The 27,767-nt window shown below is 40.0% G+C and overlaps 1 pseudogene; it reads left to right on the top strand.

Annotated features, from left to right (window-relative positions):
- Positions 1–1,463: 1,463 nt before the first annotated feature.
- Positions 1,464–23,026, top strand: LOC121052865 (annotated as a pseudogene).
- The last annotated feature ends 4,741 nt before the right edge of the window (positions 23,027–27,767 follow it).

Here is a 27,767-nt window from a genome sequence, read left to right as displayed (position 1 = left end):
ACACACACATGTCATCCTCAAATGTAAAAGGTGCGTTGTGCTCTTTTCCTTCGACCAAGGTGTATTTTTTGTCCCACAGGGTTTTTATTGTTACTTGGTAAGGTTTTTAGTAAGGCAACAACTCATGCACCATTTCATCTTTGACTTGGCACAAGGGGGAGTGTTAAAGGAAAAACACATTATGTGCCTTCGTCAAAGTGATTGACGGAGAGAGAATCAAGCAATTAGCAATTATCATCAATCAACATGAATTACGGACCAATCAGTAATTAATGTCATCATTGTAATTGATATTTCCGTTGTAATTCTCTCCCTATATAAAGGGGCTATGAAATGAAATGAGTAGACCAATTTCAATTTCATTTTTACTTTTACATCTAGCTATATTTAGCTAGGATGAGAGAAAATTTAACTCAAACCTAAATTTAACTTGAGATTATTCTGCTGGAGTATAACTCAATAACTAACTAGTGATATTTCACTTTTAGCTATAAATATAAGTATCACGGTTGGAATGCTCTAACTTTACCTAATTTTAGTATTTTGCGTCAATGACCCTTTAAAAAAAAAAAAAAATTATACCGAGAGGTCGCAGAAGATTTCAATTAGGGAGAAATATCACTTTGGTCATCGAACTATGGCTCGCTCGACACTTTGGTCATCCAACTTTTAAAAACTTCATTTTGGTCATCGAACTATATCACCGTATATCACTTTGGTCATTCCGTCAGTTTTCTCCGTTTTCTCTGTTAACTCCAGGGGTATTTTGGAGATGAAATGTTTTACCCGCCATTTTTATAACTTAATCTAATTTTCCCCGCCTAAGCATAAAACTCCATCCAATTTTGCCAACTTTTCCTTCCTTTTATTCATGCATTCATCATCAATAATCAAAGCATGCAACAAAGAAAAATAATCGAGTCAGAGAATGATTCAAAGTGAGGGAATATAATAGGAAGAAAAATATTGATTTAATAAATTGAGGAATTATAAAAGGAGGGAAAAGTTGGCAAAATTGGTTAAAGTTTTATGTTTAGGCGGGAAAAGTTGGATTAAGTTATAAAAATGGCGAGTAAACCTTTAATCTCTAAAATACCCTTGGAGTTAACAGAGAAAACAAACAGAATGACCAAAGTGATATGTGATGATATAGTTCGATGACCAAAATGAAATTTTTAAAAGTTGGATGACCAAAGTGTCGAGCGAGCCATAGTTCGATGACCAAAGTGATATTTCTGCCATTCAATTAAATGAAATTTATGGTAAAAATGGAACAAGTCCAGTAAAATCAAAGTTGGAGTAAGCGCGAAGCACAAACTAGAGACAGATAGTGAGGGCGGGAGATCGACCGGACAGTGCAATTGAAGCACTGCTGTACGACGCGGAGGAGGAAAAGCAAAGCATCATCGTTTTCTGCATTGCCGTAGCTGCCTTCAAGTCCGAGTGCTATGAAATTATATCTCTTTTTTTATTTTCAATTTCTAATTTTCGGTTTCAACTGGGAATTTCGAAACCCTAGACCTTTGGAGGGGTTGCCAAGGTGTCCGTTGCCACTGGAAGTGCCCTTATGTGATGAGTGGGACAATTGGGCGCGGAATCAGCTTATGGCTGCTGCCTCTGACTTGCTTGGAAAGGTCTATAATTTTCAGGTATTCTCTCTTTTTTTGATTTTGCCTTTTCATATTTCGTCAATTCATTTATGCTTTGCTTTGATTTTGCTATTATAGGCCCAAAATTTGCCATTTGTGAAGCAAATTTTTTCAAGTAGGTAGCTATATCGTAGAAAATGCGATTTCTTTACCATATTGGGAACCTGAGAAGCTTCTGATATAATATTGACTCCAAGATTGGTAGAGAATGAGAGCGATTCTGGAGTTATATCAGCCGGCATTCAAGTTGGTGGTACTGCTACTGACCCTCTGAGTGGAATCCATCAGGCAGTGATCCTGGCTAAATGCCCTCTAATTGGGAAGAGCACGCGACATGATGACATGCAGAGTAAGTTACTTTGATATATTTTTGCATTTGTATGAGTCCGTGTGAGCAGAAGAGTTCACTACAGTAGTTGTATTGATTTGTCATCAAGTTTCTGAATGGGGCAGTTAGCTCTAGATTGTACCTTTGAGAGAAATACAAATTTACTTAAATGCAAAGTTTTAGCTTTGGTTGGTGCAAGGAACCACAGACATCTGCCATTGAGAAGGTGACCTTGTATCTAGGAATATAAGTGAATTTGTATAACTTATTCGGCTTCATATTCTTGAGGATCCTTTCTCTAGAAATGTGTTGTATACCTGGTAAAGTTATCAAAATAATATGTTGGCCACATTGGTATAACATTCTAGATTGAACTTAACTATCATTTAAAATAATTTTATTATTTTGTTCTTCGGGCGCATTAATTTTCATACTAATATATTTTAGTTTCTACTTTTGATTATTCAACAACCCAAATTTTTATTTTTCAGGATGGGAAATGGCTTCATACATCGAGGCAATTGATTCTCAGCTATCATCATATTTTATTGTAAGTATTGATTTCCTTGAATATATTTTAATGTATGTATAATATTTAAATTTCCCTATATTTTGTCAATTTTAGATTCTTTCTGATGACGGTAATAAATGTTGGTTCATATTGTAAAAGTTTGAATCTGGATAGGAAGGAACTTTTGTGGTGGGTAGGACAATGGAGCTGTTACAAAAATGTATCTATGTTCTTTTATGAATTGTTCATTTAAGTTAGTTCCGATATGTTTTATCATTCTCAGATCAATAAGTATAGCTAGGGTTTGAAACTTGAAATAACTAGTTATAGTAGGTATGAAAAGACTACTTGGAATGTCTCTTAAGCTGTATGTTGCTGCAACATAATGCATTGAGTGGTAGTATTGGTTGCCAAACAGAGTTCCTTACAAAGTGACTTTAGTTCTGCTCTGATTTGTTGGACATAGATTTATTTGCTGACTCACTATGGAGTATAGATCATGTAAGTTGTAGTGTTTTACAAGTACAAGGCACGGAAACATGGATAATCTGAAATGAGCATATACCCTATGTAGATATGCATACTTTTAATGACTCATGCTGAAATATGGTTGCTTCGTGATATCTTTAATCATGAACTGCAAGGTGTGTGCCTAGAACTTATCCTTAATTGGTTTATTGCTTTTGTTAAATTTTTATCAATTTTAATTCACATAATTTTTTTTTTCTCTTCATCAGATACGATGATGCTGTGATGTCCTACGTATTCGGTGGGAGTTGACACGTAGTCACACAAAGGAACGTGCGTTGATGATGATGGAACATTGGTATGGTCTGGCATCTTTATTGAATATATGAAGCTGTATCATGGATATTTTCTGCTTTTCATTCAGTGATTATCTTTCTTATTTCTAAATATATCCAGCTTGGGTGAATTATTTAAGTCTAAGAATTCCATTTTAATTAGTAGCTTAGAAATGTTAGAAGGCAACAACACAGGGTTTGAGGCAAGCTCTCCTAAGTACTTGAGATGCTCTTTCTTATTGGCAAATGTTAGGCAAACTTGAATCTATATTTCCTGAATTATTCCTACTCACCTACTTGATTTACATTCTTTTTGGTATGGCTTATATATGCTAAATCATAATTACCAGCTGTGCAGTTAGCTAAGCACTGTATTCATATACATAAAACACACAGAAATTAAGTATTACTTAAAGAAACATACTTTTAAGTTGTTTGATGGATTGAGCACTCTTCTGATATCTGCTTCTCTTAATGCGTATTTGACTTTGAACTATCAGTGCTTGGGGTGATATTGTTCCAGCTCTAGTGGTTCAAAATTCTCAATTAGTTGTTGGAAGTTTATTTTATAGTAGAAACGCAGAATAAATTGTTATTTCAGGTTCAGGGTATCAAGGAGCCCTCTCCAGGAGTGGCAGACAGGATTCCTTTCTGCTATGGGATTTATATCCCTACAGTTTCAGCCTTGCGGAAGTATATCTTCATCTTTTGTTGACTTTTGATTTATATAGTGGGTTTGTTTTGCTCTACAAATGTCTTTTTTTTATTCTCTTGTTGTTTCTTATTGGCAGTGCTTCTTGTTATTTTTTCTCGTTCCATTTTAGGGAATACGGTGAACTTTGTGTCTGCTATGGTCTGATAGGAGAGGCAGTCAAAATTTTTGAGGACTTGGAATTATGGGATAATCTAATATTCTGCTATAGGTATGAAGCAACATATTGAAAACTCAATTTCTCTTTTATGTATTATTTTTTATTTTTATGCTTCCCTTCTAAATTGAGTCATGTGAGATATCATATTAAAAACAGCCTATTGGAGAAAAAAGCAGCAGCTGTTGAACTGATCAATATGGTATGTATTGGGTTTCTTTCAACTTTTGTACACAAAAGAATTATTTGTGTTTGAAAAAGTTTTGTTTTTCTTTAATCTCTAGTTTAGTATGGGTTGCTATTTTATTTACATCCATCATTCTTGTGTCTATAGACGCATCACTGTGTATGAATAGTGATTTGCTTAGTATCTCTTTTCTAGGTTCATTCACTACAAATCTATAATATGTGCATGAAAAAATTTAGAGCAAACCATATCGTTTACTTGAAAAAGTTTTGTAGGTGTTCATTGGGTGACATTACTAATGATGATGCCTGCTTTGAAAAAGCCCCAGAAGTTTCAAACGATAGGTCGGCTCGGGCTAAGGTGATCCCATCCTACTATTTCCTCATAAATCTTTCTCAGTTCACTTCTATAGAGTTTTCCTAATATTGCTTGTTCTACGTGACAGAGGTCTCTTGCACGCAGTGCATACAACAGGGGGCAATATAGAACATCAAAACTTCTGTGGTATTTTATCTTTGAAGCCTTCCTAATCCTTCCTGCTTCCTAGATATGATTTTGTTTGGTTGATAATCTTCACAACTCTTGTTTAGTAGTCTTGTTCTCGTTTTTTTTTTTTTTAAATGAAACTTTATAACTCATTAACGATATTAATGGACAATGATATTCTGTATGTCATATTTCAGGGAGTCTGCAATGGCCTTGAATTCTCTGTATCCTGATGGCTGGTTTGCCCTAGGGGCTGCTGCATTAAAGGTAACTTATTTGATCCATAAAACGTTATATTGTTATGTTCAGTTATTATTTTTATTTTTTGATTACACACAACACACACACACACACACACTATCATGAATCACAATGGTAAGAGTGATATCGCATCATGTGCCGTTTTACCTTTGTCTTATCTTGCAAGTTTTGAACTTTTTGCTGAGTGGCTATTCAATATTACAGGATAGGGATATTGAGAAGGCACTAGATGGCTTTACACGGGCTGTTCAGCTTGATCCAGAAAATGGGGAGGCACGGAATAATATTGCCTGTTTGTATGTGTTCTTCTCCTTCTAAGCATTTCTAAGCATTCTTTTTTATTCGGTCTGCTTATTGTTAATATTTTAACAATATTTATATGCTTTAACATACATTCTTTATCTGAAATTAGATGTTTGATAATTAGTGGGGTGATCAGCTATGTCTAGAAATAGAAAGTATTGATTGAAAGTTTTTGTTGTATTCTTTTAGCAGGGAGAGTATCTCGCTTTATTTTATTTATTTATTATTTTATTTTATTTTTCAGAATATATTTGATAAATTGGGTCTACACTATGTCGTCCACTGTCCACTAGACTCACATTTTTCCTTGTTAAAATTTCAGACTCAAGGTTTAAGTGATTTGTACCCAGAAAGATCTCTTCTTTGTTAACGAGTTAATCACCACTTTGTAATAAGCATGTTCAATTATATAAAAAGTAACAATAGAACTGGAGTTAGGTTATTCTGTGTAGTCCATGCATTACAATTGAGTAATTAATTCTATATTTAATTATATAAAAAGTAATAATAGAACTGGAGTTGGGTTGTTCTACACAGTCCATGCGTTATAAGTGACTAAGAAGAATGGGTTCCATGTCATTTTGATTGTGTTTATTATCTGATTATACATGATGATACACTGTAGTTGATAGTTTATATTCTAGCAGCTCATTTCAACAATTTTTTAACTTTTTCTGTACCAATTATCTAGGCATATGATAAAAGGGAAGAGTAAGGAAGCTTTCATTGCATTTAGAGAAGCACTGAAGTTCAAGCTCGTTCCTTCTCCATTAATAAAACTGTGAATCACTCTCTCTCTCCCCTCATATGCGTGTGTTCTTCCCCCCTCCGGGTCATTACTTCATTTTATTTATTGACACTTTCTATGCTTGGTGACAGACGAAACTAAAGAATTTTGTAATAGTAATTGACTTCAATCTATTTTACATTGTGCCAAGTCTTACAACATATATACAGTTTACATATGATACGATCCACTATTCTAGGACCTATTCTAGGTAAGTTGTTTCGATGACAGCAATTACAGAATGTCATCAATCAGTTGTGATTCTTTCCTTCAATACTCCCCCTCAAGTTAGAGTGGATATTGATCACTCCTAACTTGCCCAACAACAATGAAAACTGTTCTGAACTCAGGGGCTTCGTGAAAATGTCTGCTGGTTGCTCCTTGGTTCTTATATGTTCTGTTTGAATCAATCCTCTCTGCACTTTCTCTCTTACGACATGACAGTCTATTTCTATATGCTTGGTCCTTTCGTGGAACACAGGATTTGACGCTATGTGTATGGCAGCCTTATTATCGCAGAACAACTTGACTGGCTGCAAATGTTGAATATTCAAGTCTTTCAAAATGTATTGCAACCATGTTATCTCACAACAAGTAGTAGCCATAGAGCGATACTCGGCTTCTGCACTCGAACGTGAGACGGTTCTTTGTTTCTTTGTTTTCCATGAAATGGGAGCATGTCCGAGGAAGATGCAATAACCCGTTGTTGACCTTCTAGTGTCTTTGCAGCGCGCCCAATCTGCATCACAATATGCACTTAATTCCAATGGCCCTTTTGAAGGTAGGAAAATACCCTGACCTGGTGTCTGCTTGAGGTATCTCAACACCTTGTGAGCTGCATCTAAGTGAGGCTGTCTTGGTTTATCCATGAACTGACTAAGTATATGAACTGCATACACGAGGTCCGGTCTTGTGATTGTCTGATAAATGAGGCGTCCAACAAGCCTTCGATATTGAGATGCGTCTTCTAACAATCTTCCATCTTCTTGTGTGAGGATTATATTTTGCTCAAGTGGAAAACGTGAAGGTTTTGCACCAAGAAATCCTGTGTCTTCAAGTATTTCCAATGCATACTTTCTTTGACTTAATGCAATGCCATGCTTGGACCTTGCTACTTCCAATCCAAGAAAATATTTCAACTGTCCCATATCCTTCAGTTTGAAATGGCTTGATAGAAAGCTTTTGGTCCTTATAATATCATCTAAATTGTTGCCTGCAAGAATTACATCGTCCACATAAACCAACAAAGCTGTAAAGGTACCTTGATGGCTTCGGACGAACATGGAATAATCAGACCATGATTGCTTGAAACCGGCTGATTTGAGGGCTGAGGAGAGTTTCAGAAACCATTGCTTGGAGGCTTGCCTCAAGCCGTATAATGATTTGTGTAGTTTACAGACCTTATGCTCCCCCTTTCGTTCAAAGCCAGGAGGAAGGTGCATGTATACATCTTCATGGAGATCTCCATTGAGGAACGCATTATTCACATCCAGTTGGTGGAGATGCCAATTTTGTTGAGCTGCGAGACTGAGCAAGACTCGGACTGTGGTGAGTTTGGCAACTGGTGCAAATGTCTCCCTATAATCAAGGCCTTCCACTTGGCTGTAACCCTTGGCCACTAACCTGGCCTTATAACGTTCAATAGTTCCATCGGGATTGTACTTAATTTTGTACACCCATTTACAACCGATCGGTCGTTTGTGAGCCGGTGGTGGAACGAGGCTCCAGGTTTTGTTATCTTGCAGCGCTTGAACCTCTAGCCGCATAGCTTCTCTCCATTTTGGATCTTTTACTGCCTGAGAAAAAGATGTGGGTTCTCTTTGCAGGGTAATGTTAGCAGTAAAGGTTCTATGAGGAGAAGAAAGATTGGCATAAGAAAGAACATGTGAGAGACTATGAGCCGTACCAGGAGTTGTGACCTCGTTCGAAGAAGAAGACGGAGCGAGACGTGTGGGGAGGGCCGCATCAATGTGAAAGTCCTGCAATGCGGTAGGGAGCTTGGTAGCGCGAGTAGACTTGCGTGGTCGTGGTGGAGTTTGTTCTGGAGGCGAAAGTGATGGAATGTGATCAGAGGAGATTGTGTCCAAGTTAGGAAGAGTGATGTCAGAAGATACGGGGTCTGTAGATGAAAGAGATTTGGAAGGAGAATTAAGATATTGCTCAGCGGAAGACTGGGGATTTGGAGAGATCATAGGTGGAGAGTGATGTGTGGGACTTGAAGGAGGAATTTTAGGAATTGAAGGATTATCATAATGGGCCAAACGAGGTATTGAAGGAAACAAATCGGTATTTTGAGATGGAAAAGACTCCGAATTTTTAGGGAAAGGAAAGGCATTCTCAAAGAAAATCACATCCCTTGAAACTAGGGATTTCTTAGTTGTCAAGTTATAAACTTTATACCCCTTTTGGCCGTGTGGATAGCCAAGAAAAACGCACTCCATTGATCGAGGATCAAACTTACTAGGACGAGTTGGATGTGTGGATACAAAGCATTGACAGCCAAAGACTCTTAAATGAGAATAGCTAGGTTCCTTATGGAAAAGTTTTTCAAAAGGTGTTTTTCCCTGAAGAATTGGAGTTGGTGTTCGATTAATCAAGTAAGCTGCTGTGAGTATGGCATCCCCCCAAAAAGGTTTTGGCAAATTAGCTTGGAAAAGAAGGGCCCTGGCCATGTTGAGCAAGTGGCGATGTTTGCGTTCAGCAACACCATTTTGTTGTGGTGTGTTGACGCAGCTAGTTTGGTGGATAATGCCCTTAGAAGAATAAAACTGGGGAATCTTAAACTCTGGACCATTGTCACTCCTAACGACCATAACATTTTTACCAAACTGATTTGCAGCCAAATGAATAAAATGGATGAGGAGGGTGCGTGCTTCAGACTTGTGTTTCATCAAATACACCCAAGTGCTTCGTGAATGGTCATCAACAATTGTTAGAAAATATTGTGCACCAGAAAAAGTTGGAACATGATAACCTCCCCAAATATCAATGTGAATTAAATCAAAACATGATGCACTACGAGTAGTACTCAATGGAAACGGTTGTCTAGTAAGTTTGGCTAAAGGACAAATAGAACAGGAGCTTGAATAACAAGCTTTATTTGCAAGGAATGAAAACAATGAAGATGCTTTATTTGAGGGATGACCAAGTCGTTGGTGCCATAAATTGTTTGGGTCCGAGTTGGTGTGTACCGCATTGCATGTTCCTTTCTGTGGTAGATTGAGTCGGTAGAGTCCCTCCTTCTCAGTTCCCGTCCCAATCATCTTCCCCGATTGTAGGTCCTGTATGACACAAATTTGTCTTAGAAATATGGTAATATGAAAAGAGTCGAATGCTAGTTTGCTCACAGAGATCAAGTTAAGGTAAAACAAAGGGACAAATAGGACATTGTGAAGCACAAAATGTGGAGAGAAGACTACGGTGCCAACATGAGTAACACGTGCTGTGGTACCGTCAGGAAGCTTGACCCAACGATTAGAGACTGATTTGGATGAGGTAAGCAAGCTGGGATTACAAACAATATGATCGCTTGCACCACTATCTAATATCCATATGGGCTCTCTACTATTCTGTGCAAGGGAGAGAAGTTTACCTGAAAGCTCTTCATAGTTGGGAATGTTACCGACCAAATTGGCTGAGGCAGCCTTCGTTTTGGTTAGGAGCTGATTGAGAAGTTGATGACACTCTTCGCGTGAAAATGGGAAATCAGTCGCAGCTTCCTTTTGATCATCTTGAAGAGCTACATGATTTGCTTTTGATTTTGCTTGGCCACTTTCAGTAGCATTCTTCCTCCTTCGGCAGTAGTCATAGGTATGTCCCTTCCAATTGCAGTATGTGCATTTGAGATGAGCTCTGCAGTTCTTTGTGTTGTGGTTGGTCATGTTGCATTTGTCACAAAATTTGGCCTCTCCTTCTACAGACTTGAAATCACGAGTCACTTTCTTCACTGAAAAAGCAGAGGATTCTGGTGGTGCCGTGGACTTGCCAACAATAGTCTCTGCCTGCTTCTCTTGGCGTAGTACCATCGCATACGTTTTGTTCAGGTTCAGAAGTGGATCCAACCCTATAATGTTGCTGCGGGTCTGTGAAAAATTCTCATTAAGTCCCATAAGGAATTTCATGGTCTTTTGCGTTTCCATGAAATTCTTAACTTCAGCCGCCGCTTCACAGGTACAAGTAGGAAAGGAACAGAGAGCATCCTTTTCATCCCATAGGCTTTTGAGTTTTGTGAAGAAGGAAGTGACTGAGTTTGTGCCCTGCTCACATTCATGTATGGCGTTCTCTATATGGAACAATAAAACCGTATTAGTGTGGGAGAATCTCTCTTGCAACTCTAACCACATACCTCTTGCATCCTTGCAATGGATGACACTGCTCGAGATGTCTTTTGACATAGCTCCTAGCAACCAAGTTTTGACAAGGACGTTGCATCGGTCCCATTGCAGTTGTTCATTAGGATTGTGAGTCGGCCTTTTTAGGGTTCCATCAATAAAACCCTTCTTGTTTTTGATGGTGAGTGCCATGGTCATTGACTGCACCCATGTTGTATAATTGTCTTCCATCAGTGGTTGTGAAACAAGGACAGCACCTGGTTGGTCCGAATGATGGAGGAAAAGAGGATGATTGGAATTCTCCCATGGTTCAGAGGTCTTGGAAGAGTTCGAGCCCTTGCCGGGTTCAATGAGTCTCTGCTCTTCATCACCACCAGCCATGAGGTATTTGTTTGTATGAATTTCTAGGTCCTCAAGAGCAATTGCTCTGATACCATAAAGAATTTTGTAATAGTAATTGACTTCAATCTATTTTACATTATGCCAAGTCTTACAACATATATACAGTTTACATATGATACGATCCACTATTCTAGGACCTATTCTAGGTAAGTTGTTTCGATGACAGCAATTACAGAATGTCATCAATCAGTTGTGATTCTTTCCTTCAATAGAAACAGCTATCAACTGTGGGAGAACTACAGCCATGTTGCTTTAGATGTTGGCAATGTTGCTCAGGCAAGTGCTTTCCTCCAAAGAAGTGGCATATATAGATTTTCACATGAGATATATGCTTGGTGGTGTGTGCAAGTCTTAGATTTTCTGGATGATCGCATAGGATACTGTATGTTGGTGTCGAAAAATTCCGTAGAGGAGTTTGACCCAACAATTAATGCGGACTGGAGCGGGAGATGACCGGGAACAATCGAGAAGCTTCTCTCGAGCGTTGACCTGGAGTTTGACCGTCAACTCGGGGAGAAGGGGGGTACCTGCAGAAAACTCTCTGATGCCTAAGTCAGTACGTTTCTTAGTTGTGGAGTAGAGATAGTCAGAATCAGATGTCCTACCTGGTCAGTATGCCCCTATTTATAGATGAGGGAGAGTTTGCACCACAAGTCGCGTTTAATATCGATAACTGTACTCATTATTGTCATAACTCCGCAGTATTGAATAACGCCATCACCGTTATTCTATAATGCCATCAATAACGTAATCACTACACGTTGTACCATTACTCCGTGTCACTAATAACGCCATTGCTTCACGTTTATGGAATAATGTCATCGCTCCGCGTTATGGCGAATAACGCCATCGTTCCGCGTTATGGCGAATAACGCCATCACTCCGCGTTATGGTGTTATCGAATAACGCCATTACTCCGCGTTATGGCGTTATTCGCGTTATGGCGTTATCGAATAACGCCATTACTCCGCGTTATGGCGTTATCGAATAACGCCATTACTCCGCGTTATGCGTTATTCGTGTTATGGCGTTATCGAATAACGCCATTACTCCACGTTATGGCGTTATCGAATAACGCCATTACTCCGCGTTATGGCGTTATCGAATAACGCCATTATCATTACTCCGCGTTATGGATTAACGTCGTCGCTCTGCGTTATGGCGTTAATAAACAACGCCATTACTCCGCGTTATCGAATAACGCCATCGCTCCGCGTTATGGCGTTTATCCAATAACACTATCACGTCATGTCATTACCACCGCGCCTCCTTAACGCCATATTCATTGTGTCGTTAATAACGATGATTGCCACCGCATCTACAATTGTCATTGTCCGCGTATTTATGGCGAGGGTCAATTGTCATAATGGTGGGTCAAATTCGTTGATTACCCCCACAATGCCCCCAAATTTTCTCTTTGGACACTCGTTCTAAGAGGAAATTTCTAAAATCTGGCCTCGGCCCCGACCCGAGCCTAACTCTGAGGTTCCCTCTTTCAAAGCCGTATGATCTCCTACTCCTCCTAGCCTTGATGCTGCTATCACCATCACCTTGAATCTAGGCAAGAGTCCTCGACGAGGTGACGCTTAATGCTTTTCGAATTTACGTATCCTTTAGAGTTCGCCTCCTCAGCGATAGCTTTTTCCCTCGTTGAGAGCCTTTTTCCTTGCAAAGAGATTTTTTTTTTTCATCGAGAGCATTGTTCTTCGTTAAGAGCTTTCCTTTTCGTCGTTGAGAGATTTTTCGTTGACGGTGTTTTTTCTTTTATTGCGAGATTTCCTCATCAAGAGATCTTCCTCGTTTATGGTGTTTTTCCTTCGATGAAGGCCCTCCTCATCGAAGACATCTTTTCTTCACTAAAGGCTTCTCGAGGGCTTACTTTTCCTTCATCGATAGTCCTTGTACTCCTCATATTGCCCCCATATTTTTCTTTGCTGAGTTCTCAAAAACATAGGAAGAGTAACAGTATGTCGCCTCTATATCAATGTCGTTCTTATCAAGAACCGGCGCTTAAGAAAAGTTCAATAACAATGAAAAAAACACAAATTTACTCAGAGCAACAAGAGTTCGAAATCAAACCATATATGATGAATTCATGGATTGCCCTCAAGGTGAAGAATTAGTTTTTGTATGGGACACAGAGTTGCCCCCATTTTCCTTCAAGTCTAATAAACAATATATTATTTATTTTGGCCACCGGCCTCATACATTCCTTTTGGCCACCGGCCTCACACATACATTTTGGCCACCGGCCTCATACATTCCTTTTGGCCACCGGCCTCACACATACACTTTGGCCACCGGCCTCATGCATTATTTTGGCCACCGGCCTTACACCTATATTTCGGCCACTGGCCTTGCGCTTACATTCCGGCCACTGGCCTCATGTATTGATTATGAAATGAGATTCGGTTATAGCTATCCCCGTTTGTTCGGCGGGCAAGGTTTACCATTAAATCACACCAGTTAAGCAAATAATATTTTATTTAATCTGGCTACTGGCCACAAATACATTACAAATACTAAAGGAAATGAAAATCAAACAAATGATTATTAAAAGGAAGAACATCTGTCTATGTTACCTGGTTTTTGCCCCCTCGACCCGGATTTCACCCTCGACCCTTATAATAATATCATCCATGTCTCTTGGCAGGTTGCGTAATAGATTTTCATATAAGGGGGTACCTGGGAAGAGTCCTTCACGGAAGGCGATTGCCGCGCATTGAGGGTCACAATTGATGTGCATCATCTCTGCCTTGAATCTCTTGAAGAAACAATCGATCTTCTCTCCTAGTTTTTGCTTGGTGTTGAATAAGGTCGCCATGTCCTTTTTTTGCTTGCGACTGCAGAAATATTGAGAGATGAAGGTTTGGCTCAACGTTTTGAAATCTGGGATTGATTGGGGCTTGAGGTCTTGGAACCATGTCGACGCGGTCCCTGTGAGGCTTAAAGGGAAAAGTTTGCACAGCAGTTTCTCGTCGGTTGTCTCGATGGACATCTGCTGTTTGTACCCCTTAATGTGGTCTTCCGGGTCAGTAGTCCCATCATACTTTTGGAAAACGGGGGTGGTGAATCTGTGAGGTTTCGCCGCATTGAGGATGTCATTGGTGAATGGAGATGCATCGACGTCTCTTGCGATTTCGGCCGCGAGTTCTCGAGGGCCAGTGCGCTTGCACTGTTCGATCATCTTCTCCATTTTCTCTCGCCATTCTTCATTGAGTGGTCGCTTGTGGCGTCCTGCCCCGATTCTACCATTATCGTTCAGCGTGCCACTCAATCTCTCAACCAAGGTTTCACCTGCGCCACCAGCTATTGTGTTGGTAACCCTGTGGTTGTGGTGGGCATCGCTGATCTCTTCATCCGAAGAGTCGCTGCCGAGCTGGAGGAGCCTTTCGAGCCTTCTCCGTCGACGTGTTTCTCGGTCCTGTTTTTCCCTCCGGAGTTGCTCAAGTTCTTGTCTCAGCGTTTGTGCCTCACCAACTGGCGGCAAGTTTAGATCGCCGACCAAGTTTAGGAAAGGCTCATTCAAGGGCTGGTCAGAGGGTTGGACTTCGTCGCTCCCAGTCCTTAGCGACAGAAAGGGGATTCCATCAGGCACAGCTCCCGCCATCACTTTTTAGGGAAAAGTGTTTCCCACAGACGGCGCCACTTGTTGGAGGTGAAAAATTCCGTAGAGGAGTTTGACCCAACAATTAATGCGGACTGGAGCGGGAGCTGACCTGGGAACAATCGAGAGGGTTCCTTCGAGCGTTGACCTGGAGTTTGACCGTCAACTAGGGGAGAAGGGGGGTACCTGCAGAAAACTCTCCGATGCCTAAGTCAGTACGTTTCTTAGTTGTGGAGTAGAGATAGTCAGAATCAGATGGATTACCTGGACGTCGAGCCTCCTTTATATAGGTGATGACTTACTTCGAGAACAAGCCGCCATTATTTCTGCTTTGATGGCTGCATTTATTTACACACTTATAATGACAATTATTGCTGCACTAATAACAGCTAATCATTGCGTACTTACTACCGTCATTCATTGCGTATTTATGACAGTCATTCATTGCGCACTTATTGCGCACTTATAATCATAATCATTGTGCATAGTTATTGTCGTAATAATCGCCGCATTCATGACTGAAATTTAACGCCATACTAACTGTGGAGTTAATCGCCTTAATTGCATGCCCAGCAGAATTTGACCACTCCCACTCTGTATGAACTGTAGAAAGAAAAAAGAAAAAAAAAACTTAAAAAGATAAAAGAAATTTGAAAAGGTGGTAGTTAGAAAGTAATCAAGCAAATCTTCATGTATAAGGTCCATAATGTCTAGATGCTGTTCACCTCACCGCTCAAGATCGTCGTAGGCAATCCATGCCGTTCTTTCATCATTTGTAAGCTTTTTTATTGTCGATTATTTCTTATAGGCTCAAGAAGCTGCACGGAAGGTGTTGGATCTTACTAATAATAAGAGAATTGATGCTGAGTTATTGGAAAGAATTATGACAGAGGTGGAAAGCATGGCTACACCCACTAATTCATCAATGACTGGGATGAAGATAACTTTCTCGTTAGTGGGACCACAATGCAGCATCTGAGGTGGGAAAATCTCGGGAAGCTGAGCACTTAGTAGAGTTCCTTGGAAAAGTTATACAACAGGTGCATTTCACTTTTACTTGTGCTTCTGTAACTCAAATATGTGTATACTTTTCTACTAAAAACAACGCAAACTATCTGGTATTAAGCAGTCGTGACAGTTGCACTAATTTACCATTTCCCAGCCCTAATACACTGTTGCTTCTGTTCATTTATAATTTTTTTTGTTTACAACTACTTTAAAAGCTTAGTTGTTAGGATGTCGGCAATAATTATTTTATATTCTGATTGATCCCGTGATATATGGGTCCTCTGCATAACTAAAGGGTCCAACATGAAGATTCAACTAGGAGGTTTCAATTAATGAGACTTCATCTCAAGATCTGCTCGGATTCCAAGACCTTGTACATTTACTACTATTAAGTTCAACTTTTTTTTTTCTTTTGTTAAAATAAAAAGCGACTATGGTATTAAAATTTCTTGTATATGAATCCTAAATCTCTTGTATATAAATAATACATATAGACACACACACACGTCGCCATTTCTTATCTCTCTGTCTATTTTGCTATTTTTTCTCTTCCTTTGTTGAATGGGATGCGGCAATCAAATAGTTTTGAACATTCGTGCAAGATCTATTTTCACAGCTTTTTCGATGAGCATTTATACAATAGAAAAAAGTAGTATTCGGCTAGTTGCATGTTGTCAAAATAAACTTAAGAGCGAAGAATACGTATCTTGACTTCGAAGCAAACAGGTGCAAATATGAAAGTGCTGCTACAAGTTTTCCAACTTTCCCTCAAATCTGTCCTAACACCGGGCCCTAAAGTTAAGCTAATCTGGAGTTATAAATGATGGTCTCATAGTTTTAGCTATTTCGAACTGTTTATCTTGGTTAAAGACATTGGGTGGTTAGCAGATTACACTGACAACGGATGTTATGGTTTTCTCTGTGTATGTAGATAGTTCGGAGTGGAAATGGAACAGATATTTGGGGCTTGTATGCTAGATGAGGTATACCAATGTGCTAGATTAAACTGAAAGGAGACCTCTCAATGTGCAGAGAAGCTTGGTTAAAGCAAGTCAGATCATACCAGGTATCTACTGGAGGGTCACTTTTTTTGTTTTTCTTTTTTTCAATTTTTCTTTACTTCTTCAAAAAAAATTATGCACAAATAGGAGAAGCTTGTTAGGAATGTGTTTTCTCTACTTGAGCGGGGAAGTTCTTAAGCTCCCAACTGGATTATAAAATCTATAACTCGACTATTGAAAACTAATCTCTCATATACCCAGATGAAACCATTCCCCTACACCATGCTTCTTCGAAGTGTGAGGCACATAGATCTCATTCTCATGTCTAGATATTGTAGTTTTCCCAGAAAGAATGTGTGTTTTGAACGCAAGTGGAACACATGCTTAGCAACAAAATACACAGTAAGTAGGAAAAATCATACTAAAAATGTGATCGTCCTCATCAGTTGTTCAGTGTAGAAAGCGTATTGCATATTGTGATGAATATAAACAATGATGCGTTTTCTATTTATTAACTTGATTATGTCTGCTTTTGTTTGGTTCATGGTTACTTTTTGTCTTTAAACCCGGCCTCAAAACCAGTTATAATTTCAATCACATATTCTTCAGAATGCTATAATCACATGGTGTATTTTCAGGGATCTGATTTGTGGAATGATAGAGATCAGTTTAAAAAGTTTGTGAAATCCTCCTTGGAACTCTGCAAGGTGTATATGGAGATTTCTTCATCTACTGGCAGCCGTGATGAACTTCTCTCAGCTGAACGGCACCTATGGAACATAATGAAACAGGCAAGACTTGGCATTTCAGAAAGTTAACATTGGAATTTGTTGCTGCCATTGTTTGTTTGACATATGATATTGACTATAACACAATATTTTCTATCATTTGAAATCTCTTTAATTCTTATAGATGTATAACTATTTTTGTGACTAAATAAGATACATTTGGGACATGTCAGGCGGGGAGTTTCTTGTAGAATAATTGTAAATCTTATGTAATTATGATTCTTATTTATTTAGGTTATCATGTAATTATAGGAATGATTGTTTCCTATTAGGGTTAGACTACTCCCCTTGTCCTTGTATATATACCCCTTTGTGGGATGAATAGAATTATTATTGAAAACTCTAACATCAAAGTATTCTTTTCTACTTGGTATCAGAGCAGGTTCAATCCTTTGAACTTGCCTGCATCCTTTTGAATCCTGAATCCTGAATCCTAAATCCCAAAGCACACCACAAACCGCTGCGTACCACCACCATTAAAATCAAGCCATCCCTGATTTTTTGAAACCCTAGAAAAACCAAACCTGAAAAAAAAAACAAAAAAACCCCAAATTCCTCAATGGCCGGACCTGCAATTGAAGGCGAACAGTCAAATCCCGAGAAGACAATGGTGTCATCCTCACCGATCATCCATCACCACTACACCACCCAACAAGACAACTCTGCTTTCCCCACAAGTGTTGTCTTGAATGAATCCAACTACACCATATGGGCTCCTCTTATGAGAATGCGCATTGCAGCACGAGGGAAGGTTGGTTATCTGACCGGAGTAAAGGCTGAACCCGCCATGAATTCTGCAGAGTATGAAGCTTGGGCCACGGACAATGAAAAGGTGAAAAGTTGGCTAATTGACTCCATGGAATCCTCTCTCATGAACCGGTATATTCGTCTCCCTACTGCGAAAGATATTTGGGAAGCTGTAGAGAAAACCTTTTATGATGATTCTGATGAAACCTGAATCTTTGAGTTGAATAAAAAGTGTTTTGAAGCAAAGCAGAATGGAAGGCCCATTCCGACCTACTACAATGAGTTAGTGGCAATGTTCCAGGAGATTGATCAAAGGGTGGCCTCTCAACATGATAATGTTGCAGCTGTCGTTCAAGAAACTTCAGCAATGTCCCGGATGCGTGTTCACTTATTTTTGAGTGGACTTGACCCAGAGTATGATCAGGTGCGTGGAGAAATCCTACGCAAGGAGCCTAAATTCTCCTTGGAGCAGAGCTATGCTTACATTCGCAAGGTGCAATCAGAGAAACAAGCTATGGGGCGTTCGGTACCTACCGAATCTTCTGTTATGGCCGTTCAACGCCGACCAGGTCCTCCTCCAGGCTTCTCAGGTCCTTCTCCATGCCGTCCTCATGACAAACCAAACCCATACGCAAACAAAAAATGTGTTGTCTGTGGGGAAGTAGGTCATACCAAGGAGCGGTGCTATGAAGTGATTGGCTACCCTGATTGGTGGGACTTCACCAGGAAACCGCGAAAGAATCCGGGCAAGGCAGCTATTGCTACTACAGAGGAAGAGCATCTCGACAATGCCTCCGCTAATGTAGCGCAGTCAGGTATGAAGGGTAAGGCTACTTTGAATAATACATGGATAATTGATACAGGTGCATCTGATCATATGACCAATGACCCTAGTCTTGTGAAAAACCTTAGACGTTCCTCTCAAAATATTGTCTCTACTGCTGATGGTACTCCAACTCCGGTCACCGGAGAAGGTTCTATTGTTGTATCTGATACCTTAACCCTTGAATCTGTCCTAGTTGTTCCCTCACTAGCTTATAATCTCCTATCTGTTGGTCAGATTATTTTAGCACTTGCATGTATTGTGACCTTCTATCCATCTTTCTGTGTGTTTCAGGACATTCTGACTCGGCGGATTCTTGGTTATGGTGTTAGAAGGGGAAAATTATACTACCTGGATCTGACAGAGACTGGAGAAAACCAGAAGCATCTTTTGGGGCAAGCTAATCAGATTAATGGGGTAGAGAATGCAAAGGAAGCAGTATGGTTATGGCATCGCCGTTTAGGTCATCTATCTTTTAGTTATCTTAAGAAGCTGCAACCTCATTTGTTTTCGGTTGTCAGTGATTTGGATTTCCATTGTGACATTTGTGAACTGGCCAAGAGCCACCATATTTCATATTCACCAAGTCTTAATAAAAGTCCTGTTCCTTTTATGAAAATTCACTCTGATGTCTGGGGTCCTGCAAAGATTCCTTCTCTTTCTGGAGCTCGGTATTTTGTAACGTTTATTGATGATTGCACTCGCATGACATGGGTGTCATTACTGAAGAATAAGAGTGATGTATTTGGAATGTTTATCGAATTTCACAAAATGGTGGCAACTCAATATCAACAATCCATCAGAGTGTTTCAGTCTGACAATGGTGGAGAGTTTGTGAATGGCCCTATGATTGAGTTTTGCCGGTCACATGGAATTCGTCATCAAACCTCCAATTCTTATACTCCTCAACAGAATGGGTTAGCAGAACGGAAGAACAGGCAGTTGATGGAAGTTGTTCGTGCTTCCTTATTTGGCATGAATGTACCTCGGTCCTATTGGGGAGAAGCAGTAAAATCTGCAGCATATCTTATCAACCGTACTCCTTCACGGGTGATTGAGTTTCAGAATCCTCATCAGAAGCTTCATACATTTTTGACCATCCCTTCTATGCCTAATTTGGAGCCCCGGGTGTTTGGGTGCACAGCCTATGTTCATATTCCCAAGCCTCAACGCAACAAGCTTGATCCCCGTGCCCGTAAGTGTATCTTTGTTGGTTATGCTGACTTCCAGAAGGGTTATCGATGTTATGATCTCCTTACTGGCACTTTACATGTCTCTCTTGATGTTGCTTTTCGTGAATCCGAGCCTTATTACTCAGGGGGAGCTTCTCAGTCTTCCCTTCAGGGGGAGAGAGGTTGTGAAGGGAATCCTCGTTCTATTATTGATTTTGATGTCTTTGAAGACTTGGAAAATTTGGAGGATACATTTGAGGGTAGAAAAAATTTGGAAACAGAAAATGCAGTTGCCGAACAGAGCATTGTGAATTCCGAAATAGACAATGCGACTGCCGAACGAAGTGTTGCGAATTCCGAAACAGAAAATGCGACTGCCGAACAGAGTGTTGTGAATTCCGAAACAGAAAATGTAACTGCTGAACAGAGTGTTGTGAATTCCGAGACAGAAGAGACGACTTTTCTGGATAGTTTGAATCAAAATCAAGACGTATCTGAAGCTCACACACAAGATATTCCCCCTTCTACATCACCAACTGAAGATCCCGATCAGAATGATCCTCCTCAGGTACCCCTAAACTTTAATGAATCTTCTGGGTTAGAAAGTGTCGAACCTAGGAAATCACAAAGGGTTACCAAGGGAATTCCTAAGAAACAATATGAACCAGATATCAAAGCCAAAGCTAAATACCCTATAGCTAATTTTATGTCTAACCATAGGATTTCTGGGTCACATGCACTTGTTATTGATCAATTATCTACTGTATCTATTCCTAGTAACGTGCAGGATGCATTGACGGATCCAAAATGGATAAAGGCGATGAATGAAGAACTGGAAGCTCTTCAAAAGAATGCAACATGGGAACTAGTACCTATGCCGGTTGGAAAGAAGACTGTAGGGTGTCGTTGGGTATTTACTGTGAAGCTTAATGCAAATGGAACTATTAATAGATACAAGGCGAGGTTGGTTGCCAAAGGATACACACAACGTTATGGGATTGATTATGAGGAGACTTTTGCACCTGTGGCAAAGATCAATACTGTTCGGATTCTAATCTCACTTGCAGCAAACAAAGATTGGCCCTTACACCAGTTTGATGTGAAGAATGCGTTTCTTAATGGGAATTTGGAAGAAGAAGTGTATATGGATGTGCCCCCAGGTGTTAAGAATTACCCAAGTGAAGTTGGCAAGGTGTGTAAATTGAAGAAGTCTTTGTATGGCCTGAAGCAATCTCCAAGAGCCGGGTTTGGGAGATTTTCAAAGTCCATGAGAGCCTTTGGGTATAGACAGAGCAATTCTGACCATACCTTGTTTATCAAGCGCAAGAATGGTAAGATTACAGCTCTTATTGTGTATGTTGATGACATGATTGTTACAGGGGATGATCCGAAAGAGATGAATGAGTTACAAAAGTATCTGTCAAAGGAGTTTGAAATGAAGGATTTGGGGCAACTGAAGTATTTTCTGGGTATTGAAGTTGCGAGGTCTAAGAAGGGAATTTCACTGTCACAGAGGAAGTATGTTCTTGACTTACTTACTGAAACGGGGATGCTGGACTGCAGTCCAATTGAGACACCCATTGAGATGAATCACAGACTTGCCATTTATCCTGATCAAATTCCAACTGATAAAGGAAGGTATCAACGTCTTGTAGGAAGGTTGATTTATCTTTCACATACTAGACCTGATATTGCTTATGCTGTGAGTGTTGTCAGTCAGTTTATGCATTGTCCTAGTGAAGATCATATGGATGCAGTTTTTCGGATTTTGAGGTATTTGAAGATGGCGCCAGGTAAAGGATTACTGTTTGAGAAAAAGGATGAATTGGAAGTTGGGGGATACATAGATGCAGATTGGGCTGGTGATAAAACTGACAGGCGTTCTACATCTGGGTACTTCACTTTTGTAGGAGGGAACCTTGTCACTTGGCGTAGCAAGAAACAGAAAGTTGTGGCCAGATCAAGTGCAGAAGCTGAATTTCGAGGTATGGCACATGGAGTCTGTGAAATGTTATGGATTCGTAATGTCCTGAAAGATCTAGGTTACAAGCTTAGACAACCTATGGATTTGCATTGTGATAATAAAGCTGCAATTGAGATTGCACATAATCCAGTTCAGCATGATAGGACAAAGCATGTGGAGGTTGACCGTCATTTTATTAAAGAAAATCTTGACAGAAAGGTTATTCGTTTTCCATTTGTAAACTCAGAAGAGCAGTTAGCTGATGTTCTTACTAAAGGAGTGTCCAGGAAGATATTTGACAGCTCAGTTGACAAGTTGGGCATGATAGACATCTATGCACCAACTTGAGGGGGAGTGTAGAATAATTGTAAATCTTATGTAATTATGATTCTTATTTATTTAGGTTATCATGTAATTATAGGAATGATTGTTTCCTATTAGGGTTAGACTACTCCCCTTGTCCTTGTATATATACCCCTTTGTGGGATGAATAGAATTATTATTGAAAACCCTAAAATCAAAGTATTCTTTTCTACTTTTCTCAGACATGGAAGAACTTCAACATCTTAAAGCCTGCCTTGATGAAGTAAAGTTAAAACTTGATTGTGATAGTGTGTCTACTTGACTTTCTTTTGGTAGTGCCTTCTTGGAATTTTGATGTACATACAAAAAAAGAGGTTAGACCTGCCGCTGTACCATCTCATTTTATTTGGCTGTTTTATTTATTTATTTATTTTATTATTATTATGTTTTTGTGTAGCTTTTCATGATCACATTTCGAACTATAAAAATCTTAAGTGGGACTGGTATAAGAGATGTATCGCTTCACAATCATGGTAACCTGCTTGGGAGTAGTTTTGTAATTGTCAACTATGATTCTAACCATTATTGTTATTGTTATTGGCAGGATATCTGTTCAACCTTGGTTGTTTTGGCAGGTTTACGCCATGAGCCTTCTAATGACAGGAACACTGGTGGCGTCCTACTGGATCTTCATTGAATTCATATTGAGATGAAGTGCATGTAGAGATATCCTTTTTATGGTTTTTACCTGTCAACATGTCAGAGAGTGAGAAGAACTCTGGAGGAATGGTAGCTGTTGTTTGGGTTCACCCGACAGAACTGGCAGCTCGGCAAAATTGATAATCAGCTATCAATTTATAAAGCAGATTATCAATTTTGCCAAATATAATCAGAAGGAAAAATGTTCAAACATCAGTTTTAGGATTGGCCTATATACTGTTAGGATCTGTATTCTTACTATAGGTTGGCAATCTCATAGATGCTAGTGAATTTACTGAATTTCTTGAATCCAGTTGATGAGGAACTTGAGATACTTCAAAACTTCTAGATTGGAATCTTTTACTCATAGAGAACCAAATCAGAGACCCAATGTTGAGGGCTTTCAGTGATTAATATTAGTTCCAGAAACATGGTTATTTGTTATACGACTATGAAGTTGCACTTATGTTTTCAATGCCATAGAAATTAAAACAAATTATGCATATGAAAGCCATCTATATTTTTTGTTGCCACATGGTAAAGATACTCTGGATTGTATAGTATAAATAGTACACTGAAGCGCAACAACTTTATATGACTAATTGATTGATAAAATTAAGACTAAATTGGCTAGCTGAATTGTTTTACGTTGTGTTGTGATGCCAATTTGAAGCCAAGCCAGTGCGGGAGCCACAGTAGGACCAGGAAGGGAATTGGTGTTTTTTTATTATTTTTAATTATTATTATTTTATTTAAACATGGAGTGAAAATCATATATTGTCCTTTTAAGTTTATAAAAAACCCTAGCCGCACAGGAGTCCCTCTCAAAAAATTTCTCACTTGTCCGGTGACACGTCCTATGGACGTTGTTGCCGGACGAGTAGGTTTCATATCACCTGTTATCGGCAACCAGGGCCCTGGGACTTTGGTTGATAGGCTTTGGGGTTCAAACGATGAGGGTTTTGACCGGCAGAGGCTTGGTAGGAGGATCGGATTGGAAGCGATTGGTCAATGTTGGACGGCGGAGCCGTACGGGGACGTGGTGGAGAGGGTGGCTGGTTTGCTCGAGGTTGGAGGGTCTGTGGGTGGTTGGTGGAGTGGGGTTGCTCTGATCTCTGTTGATTATGCTAGGCGGGCTCCGATCGGATGGGATCTGTCTTCCCATCCTGTCTGGTCCGGTGGTGGCAGGGATGGGAAACTCCAGTTCAGAGGTGATGGCTGGTTCGAACCTGATCTGGCTTGAAGGGAGGATGGTATGATGTTGGTGGCGGTCAGTATCCGTTGGTGCTGGCGCTGGTGCGATGCAGTTTGACTGCAGTTGGAGTCTGACGGCGGTGGCGGTCTAGGCCTTAATCCGACTGTGGATCCGGTCTGGGCCTAGTGGTATTTGGGCCTAGGGTATTTCTCTAGGTCCATTAGGTGTTGTTTTGCTTTAAAGTTTTTAGTTTTGATGTTTGTTTGGCTGTTGGTGTCTGGTTGGTAATAAGGCGCTACTAAGGGTGTGGCAGAGACAATCTTCTTCTTCGACGACTAGAGGGTAGTTCCTGTTCTGGAGTTGGGTCAGCAGTGGTGGCAACAGGTCTTGCTATGGTATAGACAATCATCCTTGGCCTTCTAGTGGGTATTTCCTGTCTGGGTTCGGGTCGGAGGCGATGGCGATTTGGAGCAGCTGTGGATGGATGCTGTTGACAACAGGTTGGGTTTCTTTAGTCCCAAGTTTGAATGTCCGGCAATCCTTTTGGTTGAGTTTAGGTCACAACGAGTGTTGGCTTGGTCGATCAAAAGCTGGTCAGGAGGATTCTGGTTGGTGAGTCAGTGTCGACACAAGTGCCTTGTCTAGTTTTAGAGTTCTTACTGGCTGGACGAGCGGTGCGATGTCAAGGATTCACTGCTCCTGCGCTTATTGTCTTTGTCATACAGTTGTAGTGCAAGTTTAGAGTCAGTATATAGAGTTCCAGTGGGAAGTCTAGAGGCCATTTCTGGGTCAGAGATGTCGCCTAAAACTCGTTGTAAGCAGTTCATTATTAATGAAGTTCTTATTTGATCAAAAAAAAAAAGTTTATAAAAATTACAAAACATGCTTTGAAATCTCTGAAATTTAGTCCCTGATCACAGCAGACTCTAAAGTTCTATTTGGTTAAATTCTTCAATTTTTCTGTCGATATACATATAAAAATTTATCTTTTGGCATCTCTTTTTGTTCTATAATCATTAAAGATTTATTTTCCAAAAAAGTTGTTTTACCTTCTGATATCAGTTGTGTTTCAATTGTATTGAAAATGTGGCAGGAAAACTGAAGCCAACAGTAACGAATACAACCAGAAATGGGGAAAACAAGTGACAAACCAGAGTTTTGGGCATCGGTGAACAACTTTGCTACTAATGATGGGTGCCCATGGGTTTGCATCGGTGATTTTAACGAGATTCTCAGCAATGATGAGAAGAAGGGAGGAATTCCGTGGAGTTGGAATCGGCCCCGTTATTTGAGGATTTTTATGGATAATAACTTGCTGTTTGATATTGGGTTTAATGGCCAGAAATATACTTGGGAGAATAAACGGGATGATGTTACTCAAGTTGTGAAGGAAAGGCTGGACCGTGCTTTAGTCAACTCAGAATGGCTTGATAGTTGGCCCGATTCACAGGTTATTCATGAGACGAGAGTCGGCTCTGATCACTGCCCAATCTTACTGAACATTGCTCCTAAGCAGAGGGGTACTTCTCGCTCCTTCAAATTTGAGGCTATGTGGGCTACTGACCCTGATTGCAGTGAAGTTGTTAGTAACAGCTGGAGTTTTGGGGCAGCCAAAATCCATATATTCTTTGGTCTCAAAAACTGGGTGCTTGTAGAAGAAATTTGATTAAGTGGAGCAAAGAGAGGTTCCCAAATAACAAGAAATTGATTGAGTGTCTCAATCTTGAGCTCTCTATCATCCAGGAGGCCCCAATGGGATTGGTGGATAGAAATAGGGAGGCTGAGATTACTTCAGAGATTCAGAAGTTGTGGTCTAATGAAGAAATCTTTTGGAAGCAGCGGTCTAGGATAAATTGGCTGAACTGCGGTGATCGTAATTCCAAGTTTTTTCACCTGACCACTTTACCAAGAAGGCACCACAACCGTATCTCCAAAATGTCCAAGGGAGCTGAGGTTTGGATTACTGATGAAGCTGAGATTAGAAGTGAGTTTGATGGGTTCTTTAAACAGCTGTTTGTTTCCTCGGGTACTAGAAATTAGGGCTCTACTTTGGAATATGTTACTCCTGTAATTTCTCTGGAGCAGAATGACTACCTAGCTAGCCCTGTCTCATTGGAGGAAATCAAACACACCATTGACGAAGAACGATATAAACAAAACTGAAGCTATATGTACAAATATACATGAGTTAGAGGGAAGGGAACTAGACCTGGGAGGTGGATCTTCAACAATGGTGATGATCCCTTCCTATTGTACCGATCCCTTCCTATCTCTACACGGGCTAGACGATCGCAACCCTGGGCTGTAAGATCCTCAAATTGTTCCTGCAAAATCGACAGAAAAAAAAAATCCCACTCAATCAGAAACCAAACAAAGATGCGAACGAAATTTCAGAAATTCAAAAACTGACGCAATTGATTACGTGATTGCAGCAACAATTGATCTTTCCATCTCTTCGCACAAAGCAAACAAACACACGCTATTTCTCTCTCTCTCTCTCTCTCTCTCTCAACTCTCAAGATTATTTTGATCGCAAGAGAGGCCTGTCGAACAATAGGAGAAAGAAAAAAAACAAAAACAAAAAAGGGCAGAACGTTTTTCGAAAAAAAAGGGCAGAACGCTAATAACAGCAAAGAACATTGCTTTTTTCTCCAACTAAACAACGCACCATCAACACACTAAAAAGAAGCCGAACATTCTAACCATAAATGATACTATACTCAAAACCTTACAACCACTACTTTGCAAAAAAATCAGTACTCCGGAGTGCACTAAGGTGGTGTTTGTTACATGGGATTGGATGGGATAGGACTGCCTTATCTAATAAATTAAGACTTATCCCATGTTTGGCTGAAACAAGGACTATAATAAATGAGACTATGTAGTCCCCAAATCAACCTCAACACCTTCTTACATAGTCTCCCCAAATATCACCGGACTGTGGAAGCAACGCTCGGTCGTTCTTCGCTTCTCGGCGCTCACTCGCATCTTTCACTTCGGTCTCCTTCAACTAAACCAGGTTCAGTTTCTCTCTTTTCTCGATCATGCTCCCTTTCTTGCGTTAATCATTGTTCACTCTTTCCTTCAATCCCCTCTACCTTCTTCTTCTTCCCTCTTCTTCTTCTTCTTCTTCTATCTCTTTGGTGTCTGGGTAGCTAGATCTGCTAAGATTTTGATCAATTTGTTGTTTGAGTAGATTGACCTGGTAAGAATTGTGATCCAACCAATAGAATTGAGGCAACCCGGAAACTTCCCATTTGCCAAGTACCCAGATATCATAGCATTGTAAGAAACCAAACTCCTCCGACCCATTGCATTAAACACACGCAGAGCCTCTTCGCATTGGCCATTGCGCATTTGGGTACTGATTTCCATGTTAAATTTAACAACTTCCGAGTCAGAAGCATTTGATAACCTATTCATGGAACTCTTCTGCTTCTGGGTCTTTGTTTTCTTCCATGGGATTGGGTTTGGGTTAGTGGGATTTCCAAAACTGATGTTGATGGGTTTCTGGGTTTTGGCTGAGCTTGAGCAGAAGCTGCTG

This window comes from Rosa chinensis, chromosome 1 (assembly GCF_002994745.2).
Source record: "Rosa chinensis cultivar Old Blush chromosome 1, RchiOBHm-V2, whole genome shotgun sequence".
Classification (NCBI taxonomy): domain Eukaryota; kingdom Viridiplantae; phylum Streptophyta; class Magnoliopsida; order Rosales; family Rosaceae; genus Rosa; species Rosa chinensis.
The sequence above is the reverse complement of the archived record's forward strand: the minus strand, read 5'-3'. Positions and strand labels throughout refer to the sequence as shown.